This window comes from Pelophylax lessonae, assembly GCF_965119305.1.
Source record: "Pelophylax lessonae genome assembly, chromosome: 10".
In the NCBI taxonomy this organism is placed as follows: Eukaryota; Metazoa; Chordata; class Amphibia; order Anura; family Ranidae; genus Pelophylax; species Pelophylax lessonae.
This window is the reverse complement of record NC_138777.1, coordinates 41,287,737-41,310,430: the sequence shown is the minus strand read 5'-3', so window position 1 is coordinate 41,310,430 and position 22,694 is coordinate 41,287,737. Positions and strand designations below refer to the sequence as shown.

General features: G+C 52.3%; 1 long non-coding RNA gene across 1 annotated transcript in view; it reads left to right on the top strand.

Moving 5' to 3' along the window:
• The window catches only part of LOC309565207, a 1,884,446-nt gene that overhangs the window by 1,460,204 nt on the left and 401,548 nt on the right, over positions 1-22,694 (top strand). The window lies entirely within an intron of this gene.

Here is a 22,694-nt window from a genome sequence, read left to right as displayed (position 1 = left end):
CTCCGCAGAAACATTGGATAGCTAAGAATATGGAGATTAACATGGTACCCAGCAGTCCCTGCTCCATGGCACTGCCCGTGCGGTACACAAACCATGGGGGTTGAGGGCACCATACTTGGCAAACTAATACTAGAGGACTTCTAGGAGCCACACAAATTTTTTTTGGCCAATGCTTCATTTTTACATGGGCTGCCATGGGGATTGACTTTGGCCAAATACTGCAGAACATACCGTATGTCACAAAAGTGAGTACACCCCTCACATTTTTGTAAATATTTTATTATATCTTTTCATGTGACAACACTGAAGAAATGACACTTTGCTACAATGTAAAGTAGTGAGTGTACAGCTTGTATAACAGTGTAAATTTGCTCTCCCCTCAAAATAACTCAACACACAGCCATTAATGTCTAAACCGCTGGCAACAAAAGTGAATACACCCCTAAGCTAAAATGTCCAAATTGAGCCCAAAGTGTCAATGTTGTGTGGCCACCATTATTTTCCACCACTGCCTTAACCCTCTTGGGGATGGAGTTCACCAGAGCTTCATAGGTTGCCACTGGAGTCCTCTTCCACTTTTCCATGACAACATCACAGAGCTGGTGGATGTTAGAAACCTTGTTCTCCTCCACCTTCCGTTTGAGGATGTCCCACAGATGCTCAATAGGGTTTAGGTCTAGAGATATGCTTGCTTAGCCAGTCCATCACCTTTTCTTCTTTACCCTCAGCTTCTTTAGCAAGGCAGTGGTCGTCTTGGAGGTGTGTTTGGGGTAGTTATGTTGGAATACTGCCCTGCGGCCCAGTCTGCGAAGGGAGGGGATCATGCTCTGCTTCAGTGTGTCACAGTACATGGTGGCATTCATGGTTCCCTCAATGAATTGTATCTCCCCAGTGCCGGCAGCCTTCATGCAGCCCCAGACCATGACACTCCCACCACCATGCTTGACTGTAGGCAAGACACACTTGTCTTTGTACTCCTCACCTGGTTGCTGCCACACACGCTTGACACCATCTGAACCAAATAAGTTTATCTTGGTCTCATCAGACCACAGGAGATGGTTCCAGCAATCCTTGTCTTTAGTCTGCTTGTCTTCAGTAAACTGTTTGCAGTCTTTCTTGTGCATCATCTTTAGAAGAGGCTTCCTTCTGGGACGACAGCTATGCAGACCAATTTGATGCAGTGTGCAATGTTCGTATGGTCTGCTCACTGACAGACTGAACCCCCACCCCTTTTACCTCTGCAGCAATGCTGGCAGCACTCATACATCTATTTCCCAAAGACAACCTCTGGATATGACGCTGAGCACGTGCACTCAACTTCTTTGGTGAACCATGGCGAGGCCTGTACTGAGTGGAACCTCTCCTGTTAAACCGATGTATGGTTTTGGCCACGTGCTACAGCTCAGTTTCAGGGTCTTGGCAATCTTCTTATAGCCTAGGCCATCTTTATGTAGAGCAACAATTCTTTTTTCAGATCCTCAGAGAGTTCTTTGCCATGAGGTGCCATGTTGAACTTCCAGTGACCAGTATGAGGGAATGAGAGCGATAACACCAAATTTACCACACCTGCCCCCCCATTCACACCTGAGACCTTGTAACACTAATGAGTCACATGACACCGGGGGGGGGGGTGATGGCTAATTGGACCCAATTTGGACATTTTCCCCTCAGGGGTGTACTCACTTTTGTTGCCAGCGGACAATAATGGCAGTATGTTGAGTTATTTGGAGGGGACAGCAAATTTACACTGTTATACAAGCTGCACACTCGCTACTTTACATTGTAGCAAAGTGTCATTTCTTCAGTGATGTCACATGAAAAGATATAATAAAATATTTACAAAAATGTGAGGGGTGTACTCACTTTTGTGACATACCGTAGGTAATGCAAAGCCCCACTTCATGGATAGCTAAGACTATAGGGATTAATATGGTACCCAGCACTCCCCGTTTTGTGGTATTGACTGGCAACCATATGCTCCTAAGTGACCCCATAAAAATTTGACAAAGATATTTTTGGCTAATGACCCCAACATTTTTGGGATGGTAATGGTAAACCTCCTCTACCTCCCTACCACATGTGGACTCCCCGGACATGTTCAGGGCCCGAGCTGTGGCCCTGCAACTAAGCTCTCTCCAAGCTTGCCACACTGCTCCAAGCTGACCTGACCCCGGGGGCTAGGAGCACCAAATTTGGCACAGGGATACTAGAGGCCCCCAGAGGTAGACCTCCCCTATCTCTGTGCCAAATTCAGGACCCTGGCCCCTCAAAGTTTACCTACTGTGACTGCACCTAGAGTAACACGAGTGGGCCCCCACTCCTCTAACCACTCATTCTGCCCCCCACTGACAGATCCACCATCTTCATGCTACAGCCGCAATGAAATCCCCAGGGATAAGCACTGACCATTTGGCATGCAAGGGGTGTGTCCCCCCGTCATTCACCCTGTGGTCCCCGCCGTCATCCAGCCTGTGGTCCCCGCCGTCATCCAGCCCGTGGTCCCCGCCGTCATCCAGCCTGTGGTCGTGTCCCCGCCAGAGTCCTCCTTCACATCCTGTGTGTCCCCCTCAGAGTGCCCCTTTATGTGTCCTGATAAAAGTTCCCCTTTTTTATTGCGGTCAGAGTTCTTTATTATTGCGGTCAGAGTGCCCCTTTATGTGTCCTGATAAGAGCTGTGTGTTCTGTAATCAGACAATTTTCCTGTAATTTGCCAATAAGAATCTCAAATAAGAATAATCCGCCCGATAAGAATAGATTTCCATCGGGCGCATGCGCAGATAGTGCAGAGAGCGAGGCAGAATCTGACATTACATTCTATTCCCTCCCCCCATTGTTTCTCCTCGGATAATACATCCAACAAACTGCGCATGCCAGTGTCCTCACCACCAGCTGATCTCCGCTGGAGTGACGTCATTTACTGAGCATGCGCAGTTCCTCGGATGCATTATTCCACAGGACACCGGCCTCACTGGTAAGGTGACATGACAACCAGGGCCGTCTTTAACGCAGGTCAAAAGGGGCATCTGCCACGGGCCCTGGTATTGATGGGGGGGCCCCAAAGTAGCTGCTCCTGGAGCCCGTGCTGCCCTCAAATAGCTCTTCTGGTTTGGCAGTCACAAATACAGCTGTCCCGTCCTCCCCTGTTTTCTCTTCCAGGCAGGTTAAGGCAAGCGGACACACGAACAGGGCAGGGGAGAAGCGCACAGCTGTGGGTTCTGTGTGTAGCTCGTCTTGACAGGGAGTGAGTCAGAGCTGCTCTCCGTGCTCCACCGCCCCCTCCCACCTCTGACTTCTATAGCACAGCACAGAACAGTGAGTGAAGTGTTCTGGCTGTATGCTAGCTACGGATCTGACAGGCGGAGACTGCAGAGTGTGTGTTGGAAAAAGAGCGCGCACACATAACAGAATGGTGCAGCAACGCTGTGAGGATTAGAAGGAGGGGGGTGAATTTGTTTAAAAGAGGTGAGAACTACAAAAGGGGAATACAGAGGTGGCTGTGGACGGGGGGGGGGGGGGGGGGGGTACAGCGGTGGCTGTGGTCAGGGTGGGGGTACAGAGGCGGCTCTGGATGGGGGGCGGGGGGGTACAGAGGTGACTGTGGGTAGGGTGGGGGTACAAAGGTGGCACAGAGGTGGCTGTGGGCAGGGTGGGGGTACAGAGGTGGCTGTGGATGGGGGGAGGGTACAGAGGTGGCTGTGGGCAGGGTGGCAGTACAGAGGTGGTACAGAGGTAGCTATGGGTAGGGTGGGGGTACAGAGGTGGCTGTGGGCAGGGTGGGGGTACAGAGGTGGCTGTGGTACAGAGGTGGCTGTGGGAAGGGTGGGGAGGTACAGAGGTGGCTGTGGTACAGAGGTGGCTGTGGACAGGGTGGGGGGTACAGATGTGGCTGTAGTACAGAGGTGGTACAGAGGTGGCTGTGGTACAGAGGTGGCTGTAGTACAAAGGTGGCTATGGACAGGGTGGGGGGTACAGAGCTGTGGTACAGAGGTGGCTGTGGTACAGAGGTGGCTATGGACAGGGTGGGGGGTACAGAGGTGGCTGTGGTACAGAGGTGGTACAGAGGTGGCTGTTGTACAGAGGTGGCTATGGGCAGGGTGAGGGGTACAGAGGTGGCTGTGGGCAGGGTGGGAGTACATAGGTGGCTGTGGTACAGAGGTGGCTATGGCACAAAAAAGGGGAGAGGGAGAAGAAGGGAAAACCGCTCAGGTGAAAAAACGGCCCAACAATCAGGACGGGGTACCAGTAAGATCCGCAGTCCAGGCAGCTATGATTTGTATAGAGAAAAGCAACCGCACTCCCGTCTGAAAGTGTGAAGTATAAAACCCGTTAATTGAAAATCCAAACGATAAAAGCAATCCATGATACAGTCAGAGACAGGGGATGAAGACACATTAATTTATTGGGATTCGATTCCAGCTGTATATATGTTTTTTTGTATTTTTTGATTTGGTCCCCTATTTATTTTATTTCATTTTCTCTGTATGTGTTTTTACTTTATTTTATTCCATTTACAAGGTTTTTAATTTTTTGTTTATGTCATTGTTGTTTATGTCATTTCATGTATTTCTATTATTCTGCTATGGTTGGTGCTGTTTCTTTTTTTTCCTTCTCTTTTTTCCCCCTCCCCCCTCTTTTCTTTCCTTTTTATACATGAAGTCTGCTGGACTGTCTCTCCACTTTGACATTCAAGCATTGGTGATTTACAACTGTGTGCTCAATTAACGGTGATTAATGACCAGCTTTGGGAGTGCACGTTACTATTTAAGCAGTATCTTCACATGTATTCACATGGTTATGACTAAGCGAATGTAAGTTCGTAAAACGCGTCAACAACTGTGTCTTCATCCCCTGTCTCTGACTGTATCATGGATTGCTTTTATCGTTTGGATTTTCAATAAACGGATTTTATACTTCAGACTTTCAGACGGGAGTGCGGTTGCTTTTCTCTATACAAATCCCAGAGGTGGCTATGGACAGGGTGGGGGGTACAGAGGTGGCTGTGGGCAGGGTGGGGGTACAGAGGTGGCTTTGGTACAGAGGTGGCTGTGGGCAGGGTGTGGGGTACAGAGGTGATACAGAGGTGGCTGTGGTACAGAGGTGGCTGTGGACAGGGTGGGGGGTACAGAGGTGGCTGTGGTACAGAGGTGGTACAGAGGTGGCTGTGGGTAGGGTGGGGGGTACAGAGGTGGCTGTCGTACAGAGGTGGCTATGGAAAGGGTGGGGGGTACAGAGGTGGCTGTGGACAGGGTGGGGGTACAGAGGTGGCTGTGGTACAGAGGCGGCTGTGGTAAAGAGGTGGCTGTGGTACAGAGGTGGCTATGGACAGCGTGGGGGGTACAGAGGTGGCTATGGACAGGGTGGGGGGTACAGAGGTGGCTGTAGTACAGAGGTGGTACAGAGGTGGCTGTAGTACAGAGGTGGCACAGAGGTGGCTGTGGTACAGAGGTGGCACAGAGGTGGCTGTGGTACAGAGGTGGCTGTGGGCAGGGTGGGGGTACAGAGGTGGCTGTGGACAGGGTGGGGGGTACAGAGGTGGCTGTGGACAGGGTGGGGGGGTACAGAGGTGGCTGTGGACAGGGTGGGGGGTACAGATGTGGCTGTGGTACAGAGGTGGCTGTGGACAGGGTGGGGGGTACAGAGGTGGCTGTGGACAGGGTGGGGGGTTCAGAAGTGGCTGTGGACAGGGTGGGGGGTACAGAGGTGGCTGTGGACAGGGTGGGGGGTACATAAGTGGCTGTGGACAGGGTGGGGGGTACAGAGGTGGCTGTGGACAGGGTGGGGGGTACAGAGGTGGCTGTGGACAGGGTGGGGGGTACAGAAGTGGCTATGGACAGGGTGGGGGGTACAGAAGTGGCTGTGGACAGGGTGGGCGGTACAGAAGTGGCTGTGGACAGGGTGGGGGGTACAGAGGTGGCTGTGGACAGGGTGGGGGGTACAGAAGTGGCTGTGGACAGGGTGGGGGTACAGAGGTGGCTGTGGTACAGAGGCGGCTGTGGTAAAGAGGTGGCTGTGGTACAGAGGTGGCTATGGACAGCGTGGGGGGTACAGAGGTGGCTATGGACAGGGTGGGGGGTACAGAGGTGGCTGTAGTACAGAGGTGGTACAGAGGTGGCTGTAGTACAGAGGTGGCACAGAGGTGGCTGTGGTACAGAGTTGGCTGTGGACAGGGTGGGGGGTACAGAGGTGGCTGTGGGCAGGGTGGGGGTACAGAGGTGGCTGTGGACAGGGTGGGGGGTACAGAGGTGGCTGTGGACAGGGTGGGGGGGTACAGAGGTGGCTGTGGACAGGGTGGGGGGTACAGATGTGGCTGTGGTACAGAGGTGGCTGTGGACAGGGTGGGGGGTACAGAGGTGGCTGTGGACAGGGTGGGGGGTTCAGAAGTGGCTGTGGACAGGGTGGGGGGTACAGAGGTGGCTGTGGACAGGGTGGGGGGTACAGAAGTGGCTGTGGACAGGGTGGGGGGTACAGAGGTGGCTGTGGACAGGGTGGGGGGTACAGAGGTGGCTGTGGACAGGGTGGGGGTACAGAAGTGGCTATGGACAGGGTGGGGGGTACAGAAGTGGCTGTGGACAGGGTGGGCGGTACAGAAGTGGCTGTGGACAGGGTGGGGGGTACAGAAGTGGCTGTGGACAGGGTGGGGGGGTACAGAGGTGGCTGTGGACAGGGTGGGGGGTACAGAGGTGGCTGTGGACAGGGTGGGGGGTACAGAAGTGGCTATGGACAGGGTGGGGGGTACAGAAGTGGCTATGGACAGGGTGGGGGGTACAGAAGTGGCTATGGACAGGGGGGGGTACAGAGGTGGCTGTGGACAGGGTGGGGGTACAGAGGTGGCTGTGGACAGGGGGGGGTACAGAGGTGGCTGTGGACAGGGTGGGGGGTACAGAAGTGGCTATGGACAGGGGGGTATAGAGGTGGCTGTGGACAGGGGGGGGTACAGAGGTGGCTGTGGACAGGGTGGGGGGTACAGAAGTGGCTATGGACAGGGGGGGGTACAGAAGTGGCTATGGACAGAGGGGAAGGGGGTACAGAGGTGGCTGTGGACAGGGGGGGTATAGAGGTGGCTGTGGACAGGGGGGGGGTACAGAGGTGGCTGTGGACAGGGGGGGGGTACAGAAGTGGCTGTGGACAGGGGGGTATAGAGGTGGCTGTGGACAGGGGGGGGGGGTACAGAGGTGGCTGTGGACAGGGGGGGTACAGAGGTGGCTGTGGACAGGGGGGGGGTACAGAAGTCGCTATGGACAGAGGGGAAGGGGGTACAGAGGTGGCTGTGGACAGGGGGGGTATAGAGGTGGCTGTGGACGGGGGGGGGTACAGAGGTGGCTGTGGACAGGGGGGGTATAGAGGTGGCTGTGGACAGGGGGGGGTACAGAAGTGGCTGTGGACAGGGGGGGGTACAGAAGTGGCTGTGGGCAGAGTGGGATTCAGAGGTGGCTGTCGTACAAAAGGTGGCTGTGGACAGGGGGGTACAGAGTGTGTGTTTGTTTTTGTAGTGGGGGGGGCCCATGAAAATGCTTCCCCAGGGCCCAACAAATATTAAAGACAGCCCTGATGACAACTAATGACACTTACCGTCTCTCCTGGATACAGACAAGAGATTTGATGTAGAAGCTGTGGGTGAAATATCAGATCAATCCACTATAGGGCGCTGTGTCGGCAGTGATAGAAGACGCTCCGTCTCCCTGGCAACAGACACTACAAAATGACGCCTCCGCCTTTGCGTGCCTCATATGACGTCATCTGCCCGCCCCCTTCCCTCTGCCCCAATCAGAGGACGCCCGAGCCCACCTCCGCGCGCTGGCAATTGAGGCCGCTCATTCCCGATGCTCACTGACAGGGAGAAGAGACAGAGAGCTGGAGGGAGGACTAGACTGTCTTCTCCCTCCAGCCTGCAGGTGGCAATAGAGAGCGCCGCTGTACAGTGAGGGAAGGCTGCCGTTCATTCTCTATCCCCTTCGGATGGGAGGGATTGACTAGCATGGTGTGGGGCAGGAAGTCATGAGACGGGGGGAGGTCCACCAGTACAGAGGAGGAAATGTCATACTGGCTGCACTGGTCTGTCTGTATAGAGTATATGGTGTCTGTCTGTCCTCTGTCTGCACACTATGGGCAGGAAGGTGACCCTGGCTACCTGTACATTGAATCAGTGGGCTCTGGACTTTGATGGGAACCTGCAGAGAATATTACAGAGTATGTAATCCCTCATTATACCTATCCTCCTAAAACCTAACCCCCTGTCTGTCTGTCCCCATCAGTGCTTCCTTATATATATATATATATATATATACCTCTATACAAGAAATGCAGAGTGTCCCCCCCATGTGTCATACTACACTTAGTATGATATAATATTTATAATGTGACTACACTCAGACCGCATACACAGCGGTGGAAAAAATGCGTCCAAATCTGCACAGTGTTTAGTTTTATTTTTACCTATCTGGATGTGGCAGAATATTACCGCCCCATTATATTATTATTATATGGGAGTTTTATAACCCCAACAGTTTGCACAGTGCAGGTTAAACCGCATACACACTGAGGTAAAAACGCTGCGTTCAGATCTGTGCGCCGTACCTGGTCATGGCGGTATGGTAGATTACAGGCCTATGCACACAGCTGCGTTGTGCTCAGAAATCCGCGTTCCGTCGTGTAAAATCTAAATAGGAAATTCTGTGCCCAGGTTCATTATTCAGCTCCGGTCCACACTGATGCAATGCAGGAAACGCACAAGAGACGCTGTGTTTTCCCCCTGTGTTGCACTGCTTAGCAATCTCACAGCGTCCGTGCAATCTGCTGAAGGGGGGGGTCAATGTTAGATTAACGACACCCCCGAAACAGATTGCATAATGCAGTGCGATCGCCAGAATTGCATCGCAGTTTTGGTGCGGATGCGATTTTCAGCCATACAAAAATGTATAACCATACAGACATCGCATGTGATGTGCATAGGAATGCGGTGCGATTCCTGGGCCAATCGCATGCGGTGTTTTGCATGCACCAGTGTGAACCTAGAATTACGCATAATATTATGCAAGAAGAGTTTTATGGGTGTGATCCTTTTATAGGCATTCAGTCCCGGGTTCACATATGTGGGATGACAGACATCGCATGTGATTCGGAGCGCACTGCTTTGCAAATCACATGCGATGCCTGTGTGATGCAAATTCAGCCATACAGATTGTTTGGCTGAATTCGCATTCAGACACAACTTGCACAGGACCCTTTTTTGGGTCCGCACCAGAATCAGATCGCATGGGTGTTCACATCTATGCGATCCAATTCATGTCCAAACTGACAGTTCGCACTGCGATATGCGAACTGATCCGGGGGTGTCGTTAACTTTGTATTGACACCCCCAGCGATTTGCATATGGCTGAGTGAACTGCCTGCGTGTTGAATGCGATGCTGGAACCTGCAGTGGATTCGCAGGGTTCCCGCATCGCATATATGTGAACTGGGACTTATGTATTTAAGAATTCGCAATTGAGTGTGTGGTTCTGCATGTGTGTTTACATGTATTTGTAATACATTTGCATCGTTTTGTTTTACTGAGTTGCATTTAGGAGCCAATTCACACTGCTGCGACTTGTCAGCCTGACAAGTCGCAGTACGTCGCGATCCATTGACTGCTACAGGAGCCGTTCTAATAGGAGCGACACAAGTCACTCAGACTTAGAAAAAGGGTCCTGTACTACTTCTGGGCGACCTCTGAGCGACTTGCATAGACATTCATTATATGAAGTCTGTGCAAGTCGCGCCGAAGTCGCGGTGCACGCGACTTCACATGTCGCCCCCCAAAGTCGTGCCGCTTCAGTGTGAACCAGCACTAAATGTGTTTGTGGTGCCTTGCAATGCATACAGATGCAGCATGCTGGACTTTTTTTAATGCATATAAAAACCCCACAATGGTGTAATGTAGACTCATTGAGAAACGTTCATTTTTCCTGCATATGCACTCATACTCGCATTCTACTGCATCTGGTGTAAGGGCTCATTCACATCAGGACAAGGTGCAGGAAATCTGTGTGCATTTCCCGCATCCTCTTCAAAAAGCACTGCACTTGCGATTTGCAGCAGATGTCAGTGCAGTGCTAACGACATCCCAAATGTGGGTCGCAAATGCAATGTGCAAACGCCGGATGTTTGCATTGTACAGAAGTAGCAGGCGATCTAGTTGCAGTTTTTAAACATAGTGCATGCACTACTTTTGCTGCAGTCTGGCATGCTTTCAACCTATTTAAAGCAGTAGTACACTCCGCTATTTAACCACTTGCCGACTGCCGCATGACTATTTATGTCGGCAGTCAGCCCCTCACAGGCAGAGTGACGTAGATCTATGTCGCTAGCCTGTGAGGGTCTAGGGAGCGAGCGCGCTCCCGCGTGGTCACAGACCCCCCCCCCCCCCCGCGCGTGTGAACGGCGGACCCGATGTCCGCCGGTCACTCAGCGATCGTCGCTGCAGAGGGAGAAAGTCAGGCGGCTAGTGTAAACAAGCCGCCTGTCATTCTCCCCTGTGTAGAAACAGTGATCATACGGTTCTACTATGTAGGACCGTTGATCATTGTTCCTACAGCCCAAGCCACAGCCAATCACAGTTAGAAGCACGCCCCTAGGGACACACACAGCCCCTCCTTCTCAAAAAAAGTTGACCCCTTCACTGCCAGTGTAATTTTACAGTAACAGTGCATATGTATAGCACTGATTACTGTAGAAATGTCACTGGTAACCCCAAAAGTGTCAAAAATGTCAGTCAAGCGTCCGATCTGTCTGCCGCAATTTCGTAGTACCGCAAAAAAATTGCAGATCGCCGCCATTACGCGTTAAAAAAAAACAACAAAAATGACAAAAATCTTTCCCTTTGTTAGTAAACGCGATAACTTTTGCGCATTTTGCGATTTATTTATTTTTATTTTTTTTAAACCAAATATATGTAGCATAAAATAAATTGGCTGAAAATGTTAAATTTTGATTTTTAAATTTTTTTTTTGGGGAATTTATATAAAAAAATTTGAAAAATATTGCTATTTTTGCAAAATTGACGCTCTTTTTTTGTTTATAGCGCATGATCAAAAAATCGCACAGGTGATCAAATACCACCAAAAGAAAGCTCTGTTTGTAGGAAAAAAAGGACGTCAAATTAGTTTAGGTACAGCGTCGCACGACCGCGCAATTGTCCGTTAAATTCACGCAGTGCCGAATCGCAAAATAGGCCCTGGTCAGGAAGGGGGTAAAATCTTCCAGGGCTTAAGTGGTTAACTTTTACCTACAGGTAAGCCTATAATAAGGCCTATAATAAGGATTACCTGTAGGTACAATTAATATCTCCTAAACCGGCACGGTTTAGGAGATATTCACCCTGCATACAGCCACTGACGTCAGCGGCGCATGCACTCTGAAGGTCCGGCGAACCTTCAGAGCTCCTTGCCGGAAAGTGAAATTCCCATGCGCATGTACGGGGCTGACGTCATCGTGGCTCCGGCCACTCACAGCGCCGGAGCCGCCGAACCAGGAAGAGACGCCGAGGGAGCATGTCAGCACACTCAGCGTTGTCCAGACGACCGTGTCGGGGCTTCGTTCTAAGGTAAGTATTTCATAATGTGCTTGTATGCCATTCATACTAGCTCATTATGCCTTTGTCCTGCAGGGTTTTTTTTTTTTTCATGAGTATACAACCGCTTTAAATGAATGGGCTGAAATTGCACTGCACCCGGATCGTATGTGAATTGCACTGGAACACACGTCGCGTTCCTTTTGTGATTCATGTTATAAACGGGTTCTTACGCTAGGCTCACATCTGTGTGGGTGGTGCCGCTGCAGGACTCACACAAATAATGGCAGCCGCAACCACTCACACGGAGAAATGCGGGACCCACAGGTGAGTGCCAATAATTCTAATTGCATGCCACCCCCAATGGAAATCGCACCCCATACTGGGAACCTCAGGCTGCAATTAAAAAAAAAAATAGAGCAGGGGCTTCTTTCCTGTGCGTCGCGGGGCACCGCAGCCCATTCAAATAAATAGGCTCTCGTTCCTGCGCAAACCACGGGCCACACAGGTGTGAACCTGGCCTAAATGATCCCTGTGTGCAGTTCTGCACATGTGTTTGGAGGCATTTGTAATGCATTAGCAGAGATGTATAGTAACTAAGAAGAACTACTTCATTACTGAACGTAAGTACCGAAAGGTGGTACCTGTACTTTCCTAGAGTAGAATTTTTTTCTCCTACTTCCACTTTTACTTCACTACATTTTTTCGATGATTTCAATACTTCTACTCTGATATTTTTTTTTTTGTGCTGCATAGTTACTCGTATACAGAACAGTAGATGGCAGGTTTCATGAAGCTCAAAACATGTGTATTATCAGCGCATGCGAAAATAAAAGCTACTGTATGTATAAATAAAAGCTGCATTTGAAATAATAAAAAACAATATGATGTTCAAACTTTTGACTTCTTTCTTTAATAACTACATAACACAGTACTTGTACTTTTACTTTCACTACTTGAGTAGCAATTTTTTTTCAAAACGACTGGTACTTTTACTTTCAGTACTTGAGTAGCAAAATTTTTTAAAAAACTACTTGCAATACTTACGTACAAAAAATGTTGAATACTTTAGTACTTCTACTCAAGTCACTTTTTGATCGAGCACTTCCACTTCTACTCAAGTCACTTTTTGATCGAGCATTTGTACTTTTACTCAAGTATGGGTTTCGAGTACTTTATACAACTCCTGTTTTAGTGGTGCATTTATAATACTTTTGCAAAGAGTTTGCAATGCGTTTTTTTATGATTTGTATTTACATGCATTAGTGGTGCATTTATGTGGCAGCGGAGTGGTCCTTTTCTGTTTGTCGTGGTGCATTCATGTGCACTCCAGGACATTTATTTGGAAATAATACCATGCTGTACTTTTTTTCAAATGCACCACATTAGTATAAACCCGGCTGATTGAAATAAACGCATTTTTTCTGCATATGTGCTCGTAACGTGTTTATAAACGTGTTCTATATTCTGTAAATGAGTCTAAACGCATGTGAACAGTAGCACTACCATAATACAGTATGTGCGTTTTATTTTTTTTGGCTCTGCCAGCAAGATCCTGCATAGATATCAATATTTTCTTCTGCCCGTGCATATGAGCCCTAACCACCCTGTACAGGGCACAGAGCCTGTGTTCTGGCATTGCCAGGGCCTGCTGCCACCATCTGCACCAGCCCTTTTCAACCATGGTGCTCAGGCACCCTGGGGCACCTTGAGGTTTCTTCAGGGGTGCCTTGGCAAAATGTCTAAACATTGCCCAAAAATAGTCTATAGTTCCCACATGGCACCAGTGTAAACCAAGCCTTTGCCCCCGTTCACATTGGAGGTGGGTTTTAAATCCTGCAAGTTCAACTGAACTTCATTGCGAGTTCGGGGGGCGATTTGAAAGACATCTGTGCAGGTTCATGCACACGTCTATTGAAATCGCCCCCCGAAGTCGCCAAAAGCAGTGCAGAATCTATTTTTGGAAATCGGTGCGGCGTCGCACCATTTGTGATGGTGCCCTTGCCAGCAATGGGCTGCGATTTGGCATGTCAAATTGCCCTGATGTGAACCGGGGCTAAGGCAGGATAAAAAGCTTGATGCACCTAAACGCGTGTAATTGTGCATTAATGCCAGCCACCTTTAGCACTCGAGGGTTTATTCATTTAAATGCCCAGAATAAATTATTATTCTGGCCAAAGAAGTGAATTAACGCCCAAGCGCAATACACACATTTACAAGCGTCAATCGATTTTTCTGCCAAAGTGTCGCTGCCTGGAGGAAAGTGGTTTAGAAACGGCTAAGGCGTCCAGTATGCAATAAGGCCTTACTATCTAAAAGGTTTGGAAGCTAAATAAAGGCAACGTTCAAACCTATGAAGGTGCAACACAGGGCATGTGTTTAGGGCAGCCCAATCATTTCAATGGGCTGCCCTGTGTGCGACAATCACACAAAAGTGCTGGCTATTTTTTTTTATTTTATTATTGCGTGGCAAGAAGCTACCATGCTTGTGGTGTGAGTTTGCACACTTGTATTGGTTGGTTCATCTGGGGTGTGTTTCTGCATCACAGTGGTGTGAATGGAGCGTATCGGAACTCTGTAAGGCTGTGTGTCCACGCTGTACCGGGGCGGTGATGCACCCACATTGCGGGTTACATCAAGGCAGCCCATTTGTTTTTAATAGGCAACCAACACACCCCATTGTGCAAGAAAAACTGCACCTGACCTATTTTTGGGATCACAGCATACGGTGGCCCCCATTCACATTTGCGTGTAGCCAGGTGATTTTTTTTTTTAGCTTGACTTGCAGTACATGAGCTCAATCGTACATTTTTGTCCCCATAGACTTTTATATAAGTGTCACCCCAGTGCACTGCCACATGTAACATACATTACTGCAACACCGTGCAATAGCGTGACCCAGCCCTGTGTGTAAGACCCAGGGCACACTTGAGAGTATTGGAATCGTGGTTCTACCCACGATTCCAGAATCACAGCGAGACACGCTTGCGGTGGCATTATTTTTTTGTCTCAAGACCCCAAATGTGCCAGGCACTGTGCCAAAAATTGGTCCATGAACTTCTTTGGTGCATTCTTGGAGCCGAAGGTGGCCCATTGGAAATGAATGGTGCCGCTCCAAAAACGTGCAGCAAAAAATGCAACATGTTATCACACAAGTATTGAAGTCTGTGTGTCTGCTTTACCTTGGCACAACCTACAAGTCTCTCTGCTGCTTGGGAAGATGGGACTTGTAGTCTTTCCAGTCACAGAGTCCATTGAATGGATGGTAGTGGCTGTATAGGTGGAGCCATGAGTAACCATACAGAATTCAAATAGCAAAACATCAGCACAGGAAGGAACACCCTGGCCCGGATTTCAGATAAGTGGGGTGGGGGGGGGGGTGTTGGATAATTTGACCACATTTCATGTTACACACTAAATATGGGTAGAATATGAAACCTGGTATGGAAAGTAAACTGTTCCTTGAACCCTTGTTGGTTTTATGTTTTTATATTTTGCCTTCATACCTGCCTTAAATGTCTGATTTTTCCAGGTATAAAGATTGCCAAAGAGCAAGGAGCTCGATACCGGCTCGGGCCAGAACTGGAAATATGGTAAGATGTCTGTTTACTGAGAGGTCATGCCAAGCCTGCGTCATCTGTTTTGTAGGGCCAATCCTTCACCCGTATGCCTAACACCCTCCCCCCCCACTCACATATGTAACCCTGCTCCTCCGCACAAAGCTGGCTATAGGTCAAAGTCTCACTCAGCAAGTAAAATTACAGCTTTGTTGCTGTTGCAGAAATGCCAGAAACTGTGATTTCTGAAAGTCTCTTTAGTTTTTGGTCATATTCTTTTTTTTAAAGATACATTTTTTTTATTCTACCAAACCCAAACATTCCAATAAAAAAGACAGGCACTGCTTTCCTGCTTATGCCTGTGCATAACTTATAAGTGAGTGGTCGGGCTCTGCCGGTACCGAGTGAGGGGTCGGGCTCTGCCGGTACCGAGTGAGGGGTCGGGCACTACCGCCTCTGCCAGTACCGAGTGAGGGGGTCGGGGCTCTGCCGCCTCTGCCGGTACAGAGTGAGGGGTCGGGCTCTAGAGCCTCTGCCGGTACCGAGTGAGGGGATCTGGGCTCTACCGCCTCTGCCGGTACCGAGTGAGGGGGTCGGAGCTCTACCGCCTCTGCCGGTACCGAGTGAGGTAGGGCTGCACGATATTGGGGAAAAAAAGTACATTGCGATATTTGTTTTTCAACGATATATATTGCGATATTTAACTGGGTGGAATGCAGAAGACACTGACAGTGGTGGTAGGAGGTAGAAGAATCCCCCGGAGTCCCGACTTCTCCCTGCCTAATGCTGTAGAGTGGCTGCTAAGAGTTCTATGCAAGGGGGGATTGCTGAACAAGGTGAGAGAGTTGCAGTCTGCTGTGGATCTGTGTCCCCCTGTGCAGCCAAGATGGCGGTCGGCACAGCTTGCTGAGGGATATGAGTACACTGGGGTCCTTTTTGTGAAGATTAGGAGGTCTGTGTATGGCTTTGGGGGCACCCGGGGGATGCAGGCAAGTCCCGAATGAGTGCGGAGTAAGTAGGCCTTACCAGGAACCACGAGCGCACGATCGCGCTCCGATCTAGGCAAGGCCGCGGCTTCTGTGCCTGTGTAGGCCTCAACTCTGCGCTCCTCAGAACGGATTCTTTCCTCCGCAATACCGGGCAGTATTGGCCTCTGCCGGTACCGAGTGAGAGGGTCGGGCTGTACCGCCTCTGCCGCTGTACCGAGTGAGGGGGTCGGGCTCTACCGCCTCTGCCGGTACCGAGTGAGGGGTCGGGCTCTGCCGCGGTACCGAGTGAGGGGGTCTGGCTCTACCGCCTCTGCCGCGGTACCGAGTGAGGGGGTCGGGCTCTACCACCTTTGCCGGTACCGAGTGAGGGGTCGGGCTCTACCGCCTCTGCTGGTACCGAGTGAGGGGGTCGGGCTCTACCGCCTCTGCCGGTACCGAGTGAGGTGGTCGAGCTCTGCCGCCTCTGCCGGTACCGAGTGAGGGGTTGGGCTCTACCGCCTCTGCCGGTACCGAGTGAAGGGGTCAAGCTCTATCGCCTCTGCAGATACAGAGTGAGGGGGTCAAGCTCTACCGCCTCTGCCGGTACAGAGTGAGGGGTCGTGCTCTACCGCCTCTGCCGGTACCGAGTGAGGGGTCGTGCTCTACCGCCTCTGCCAGTACCGAGTGAGGGGTCGTGCTCTACCGCCTCTGCCGGTACCGAGTGAGGGGTCGGGCTCCACTGCCTCTGCCGGTACCGAGTGAGGGGTCGGGCTCTGCCGCGGTACCGAGTGAGGGGGTCTGGCTCTACCGCCTCTGCCGCGGTACCGAGTGAGGGGGTCGGGCTCTACCACCTTTGCCGGTACCGAGTGAGGGGTCGGGCTCTACCGCCTCTGCTGGTACCGAGTGAGGGGGTCGGGCTCTACCGCCTCTGCCGGTACCGAGTGAGGTGGTCGAGCTCTGCCGCCTCTGCCGGTACCGAGTGAGGGGTTGGGCTCTACCGCCTCTGCCGGTACCGAGTGAAGGGGTCAAGCTCTATCGCCTCTGCAGATACAGAGTGAGGGGGTCAAGCTCTACCGCCTCTGCCGGTACAGAGTGAGGGGTCGTGCTCTACCGCCTCTGCCGGTACCGAGTGAGGGGTCGTGCTCTACCGCCTCTGCCGGTACCGAGTGAGGGGTCGTGCTCTACCGCCTCTGCCGGTACCGAGTGAGGGGTCGGGCTCCACTGCCTCTGCCGGTACCGAGCGAGGGGTCGGGCTCCACCGCCTCTGCCGGTACCCAGTGAGGGGTCGGGCTCCACTGCCTCTGCCGGTACCGAGTGAGGGGGTCGGGCTCCACCGCCTCTGCCGGTACCGAGTGAGGGGGTCGGGGCTCCACCGTCTCTGCCGGTACCGAGTAAGGGGTCGGGGTTCCTCCGCCTCTGCCGGTACCGAGTGAGGGGGTCGGGGCTCCACCGCCTCTGCCGGTACCGAGTGAGGGGGTCGGGGCTCTACCGCCTCTGCCGGTACCGAGTGAGGGGGTCGGGGCTCTACCGCCTCTGCCGGTACCGAGTGAGAAGGTCGGGGCTCTACTGCCTCTGCCGGTACCGAGTGAGGGGGTCTGGGCTCTACCGCCTCTGCCGGTACCGAGTGAGGGGGTCGGGGCTCTACCGCCTCTGCCGGTACCGAGTGAGGGGTCGGGCTCTGCTGCCTCTGCCAGTACCGAGTGAGGTAGGGCTGCACGATATTAGGGAAAAAAAGTACTTTGCGATATTCGTTTTTCAACGATATATATAGCGATATTTAACTGGGTGGAATGCAGAAGACACTGACAGTGGTGGTAGGAGGTAGAAGAATGCCCCGGAATCCCGACTTCTCCCTGCCTAATGCTGTAGAGCGGCAGCTAAGAGTTCTATGGAAGGGGGGATTGCTGAACAAGGTGAGAGAGTTGCAGTCTGCTGTGGATCTGTGTCCCCCTGTGCAGCCAAGATGGCGGTCGGCACTGCTTGCTAAGGGGGTTATGAGTACACTATGGTCCTTTTTGTGAAGATTAGGAGGTCTGTGTATGGCTTTGGGGGCACCCGGGGGATGGAGGCAAGTCCCGAATGAGTGCGAAGTAAGTAGGCCTTACCGGGAACCAAGAGCGTGCGATCGCGCTCCGATCTAGGCAAGGCCGCGGCTTCTGTGCCTGTGTAGGCCTCAACTCTGCGCTCCTCAGAACGGATTCTTTCCTCCGCAATACCGGGCAGTATTGGTCTCTGGTGCCTCGATGGGTCTCCCCAAGCTGTTTTTTCTCCCTGAATAGGGGAGATTTAGGAGGATTAAGAAGATAGGGGTGACCAGCGCTATGGAGTTAGAGATCCTAAACAATTGAAAAGGTGTAAGCTGCCAACAACCGAACCCACAAGGGGTTAAAGAGTGAAAATAAATACAAGGAGGTTGTAACGGCGCTACCTTTTAAAGTGAATGAGTGCTATATAAGTGCCAATTTAGAATAAAGTGCCAGTATATTAAAAATTATATAAAAAATATACCATATAAACGTTGGGTCCAAAGTAAAGTGCACAAGTGACTTGTGATGTGACAAGGATAACCAATTATTTATCCTGGACTTAGGATTTAGGAGGATTGCTGAGGATTCTGTACGGCGGTATTGGAGCTCTCACAAGCCGCGTCCGTCCCGCATGTCTTCCGGCCATGCCCCTTGCCTAATGCTAAATATCGTGTCTTCGGCGATATTATTATCGCCCACGCCCGCAGAAAGATAGTCGATATCATATCGACTATTGTTCAGCCCTAGAGTGAGGGGTCGGGCTCTACCGCCTCTGCCGGTACAGAGTGAGGGGGTCGAGCTCTCCCGCCTCTGCCGGTACAGAGTGAGGGGGTCGAGCTCTCCCGCCTCTGCCGGTACAGAGTGAGGGGGTCGAGCTCTCCCGCCTCTGCCGGTACAGAGTGAGGGGGTCGAGCTCTCCCGCCTCTCCCGGTACAGAGCGAGGGGGTCGAGCTCTCCCGCCTCTGCCGGTACAGAGTGAGGGGGTCGAGCTCTCCCGGTACAGAGCGAGGGGGTCGAGCTCTCCCGCCTCTCCTGGTACAGAGTGAGGGGGTCGAGCTCTCCCGCCTCTCCCGGTACAGAGCAAGGGGGTCGAGCTCTCCCGCCTCTCCCGGTACAGAGTGAGGGGGTCGAGCTCTACCGCCTCTGCGGGTACCGAGTTTTTTCCTCTGCTGGTACCTAGATTTTTCCAGGTATAAAGATTGCCAAAGAGCAAGGAGCTCGATACCAGCTCGGGCCAGAACTGGAAATATGGTAAGATGTCTGTTTACTGAGAGGTCATGCCAAGCCTGCGTCATCTGTTTTGTAGGGCCAATCCTTCACCCGTATGCCTAACACCCTCCCCCCCCCCACTCACATATGTAACCGTGCTCCTCCGCACAAAGCTGGCTATAGGTCAAAGTCTCACTCAGCAAGTAAAATTACAGCTTTGTTGCTGTTGCAGAAATGCCAGAAACTGTGATTTCTGAAAGTCTCTTTAGTTTTTGGTCATATTCTTTTTTTTAAAGATACATTTTTTTTATTCTACCAAACCCAAACATTCCAATAAAAAAGACAGGCACTGCTTTCCTGCTTATGCCTGTGCATAACTGATAAGTGAGTGGTCGAGCTCTGCCGGTACCGAGTGAGGGGTCGGGCTCTGCCAGTACCGAGTGAGGGGTCGGGCTCTACCGCCTCTGCCAGTACCGAGTGAGGGGGTCGGGGCTCTACCGTCTCTGCCGGGAACCGAGTGAGGGGGTCTGGGCTCTACCGCCTCTGCCGGTACCGAGTGAGGGGGTCTGGGCTCTACCGCCTCTGCCGGTACCGAGTGAGGGGGTCTGGGCTCTACCGCCTCTGCCGGTACCGAGTGAGGGGGTCGGGGCTCTACCGCCTCTGCCGGTACCGAGTGAGGGGGTCGGAGCTCTACCGCCTCTGCCGGTACCGAGTGAGGTAGGGCTGCACGATATTGGGGAAAAAAAGTACATTGCGATATTTGTTTTTCAACGATATATATTGCGATATTTAACTGGGTGGAATGCAGAAGACACTGACAGTGGTGGTAGGAGGTAGAAGAATCCCCCGGAGTCCCGACTTCTCCCTGCCTAATGCTGTAGAGTGGCTGCTAAGAGTTCTATGCAAGGGGGGATTGCTGAACAAGGTAAGAGAGAGTTGCAGTCTGCTGTGGATCTGTGTCCCCCTGTGCAGCCAAGATGGCGGTCGGCACAGCTTGCTGAGGGATATGAGTACACTGGGGTCCTTTTTGTGAAGATTAGGAGGTCTGTGTATGGCTTTGGTGGCACCCGGGGGATGGAGGCAAGTCCCGAATGAGTGCGGAGTAAGTAGGCCTTACCGGGAACCACGAGCGCGCGATCGCGCTCCGATCTAGGCAAGGCCGCGGCTTCTGTGCCTGTGTAGGCCTCAACTCTGCGCTCCTCAGAACGGATTCTTTCCTCCGCAATACCGGGCAGTATTGGCCTCTGCCGGTACCGAGTGAGAGGGTCGGGCTCTACCGCCTCTGCCGCTGTACCGAGTGAGGGGGTCGGGCTCTACCGCCTCTGCCGGTACCGAGTGAGGGGGTCGGGCTCTGCCGGTACCGAGTGAGGGGGTCGGGCTCTGCCGGTACCGAGTGAGGGGGTCGGGCTCTACCGCCTCTGCCGGTACCGAGTGAGGGGGTCAAACTCTACCGCCTCTGCTGGTACCGAGTGAGGGGTCGGGCTCTGCCGCGGTACCGAGTGAGGGGGTCTGGCTCTACCGCCTCTGCCGCGGTACCGAGTGAGGGGGTCGGGCTCTACCACCTCTGCCGGTACCGAGTGAGGGGTCGGGCTCTACTGCCTCTGCTGGTACCGAGTGAGGGGGTCGGGCTCTACCGCCTCTGCCGGTACCGAGTGAGGGGGTCGAGCTCTGCCGCCTCTGCCGGTACCGAGTGAGGGGTTGGGCTCTACCGCCTCTGCCGGTACCGAGTGAGGGGGTCAGGCTCTATCGCCTCTGCAGGTACCGAGTGAGGGGGTCAAGCTCTACCGCCTCTGCCGGTACCGAGTGAAGGTGGTCGGGGATCCACCGCCTCTGCCGGTACCGAGTGAGGGGTCGGGGTTCCACCGCCTCTGCCGGTACCGAGTGAGGGGGTCGAAGCTCCACCGCCTCTGCCGGTACCGAGTGAGGGGGTCGGGGCTCTACCGCCTCTGCCGGTACCGAGTGAGGGGGTCGGGGCTCTACCGCCTCTGCCAGTACCGAGTAAGAGGGTCGGGGCTCTACTGCCTCTGCTGGTACCGAGTGAGGGGTCGGGGCTCTACCCCCTCTGCCGGTACCGAGTGAGGGGGTCGGGGCTCTACCGCCTCTGCCGGTACCGAGTGAGGGGTCAGGCTCTGCTGCCTCTGCCAGTACCGAGTGAGGTAGGGCTGCACGATATTAGGGAAAAAAAGTACATTGCGATATTCGTTTTTCAACGATATATATAGCGATATTTAACTGGGTGGAATGCAGAAGACACTGACAGTGGTGGTAGGAGGTAGAAGAATGCCCCGGAATCCCGACTTCTCCCTGCCTAATGCTGTAGAGCGGCAGCTAAGAGTTCTATGCAAGGGGGGATTGCTGAACAAGGTGAGAGAGTTGCAGTCTGCTGTGGATCTGTGTCCCCCTGTGCAGCCAAGATGGCGGTCGGCACTGCTTGCTAAAGAGGTTATGAGTACACTATGGTCCTTTTTGTGAAGATTAGGAGGTCTGTGTATGGCTTCGGGGGCACCCGGGGGATGGAGGCAAGTCCCGAATGAGTGCGGAGTAAGTAGGCCTTACCGGGAACCACGAGCGCGCGATCACGCTCCGATCTAGGCAAGGCCGCGGCTTCTGTGCCTGTGTAGGCCTCAACTCTGCGCTCCTCAGAACGGATTCTTTCCTCCGCAATACCGGGCAGTATTGGTCTCTGGTGCCTCGATGGGTCTCCCCAAGCTGTTTTTTCTCCCTGAATAGGGGAGATTTAGGAGGATTAAGAAGATAGGGGTGACCAGCGCTATGGAGTTAGAGATCCTAAACAATTGAAAAGGTGTAAGCTGCCAACAACCGAACCCACAAGGGGTTAAAGAGTGAAAATAAATACAAGGAGGTTGTAACGGCGCTACCTTTTAAAGTGAATGAGTGCTATATAAGTGCCAACTTAGAATAAAGTGCCAGTATATTAAAAATTATATTAAAAATATACCATATAAACGTTGGGTCCAAAGTAAAGTGCACAAGTGACTTGTGATGTGACAAGGATAACCAATTATTTATCCTGGACTTAGGATTTAGGAGGGTTGCTGAGGATTCTGTACGGCGGTATCGGAGCTCTCACAAGCCCGTCCGTCCCGCATGTCTTCCGGCCATGCCCCTTGCCTAATGCTAAATATCGTGTCTTCGGCGATATTATTATCGCCCACGCCCGCAGAAAGATAGTCGATATCATATCGTCTATTGTTCAGCCCTAGAGTGAGGGGTCGGGCTCTACCGCCTCTGCCGGGACAGAGTGAGGGGTCGAGCTCTCCCGCCTCTGCTGGTACAGAGTGAGGGGGTCAAGCTCTCCCGCCTCTGCCGGTACAGAGTGAGGGGGTCAAGCTCTCCCGCTTCTGCCGGTACAGAGTGAGGGGGT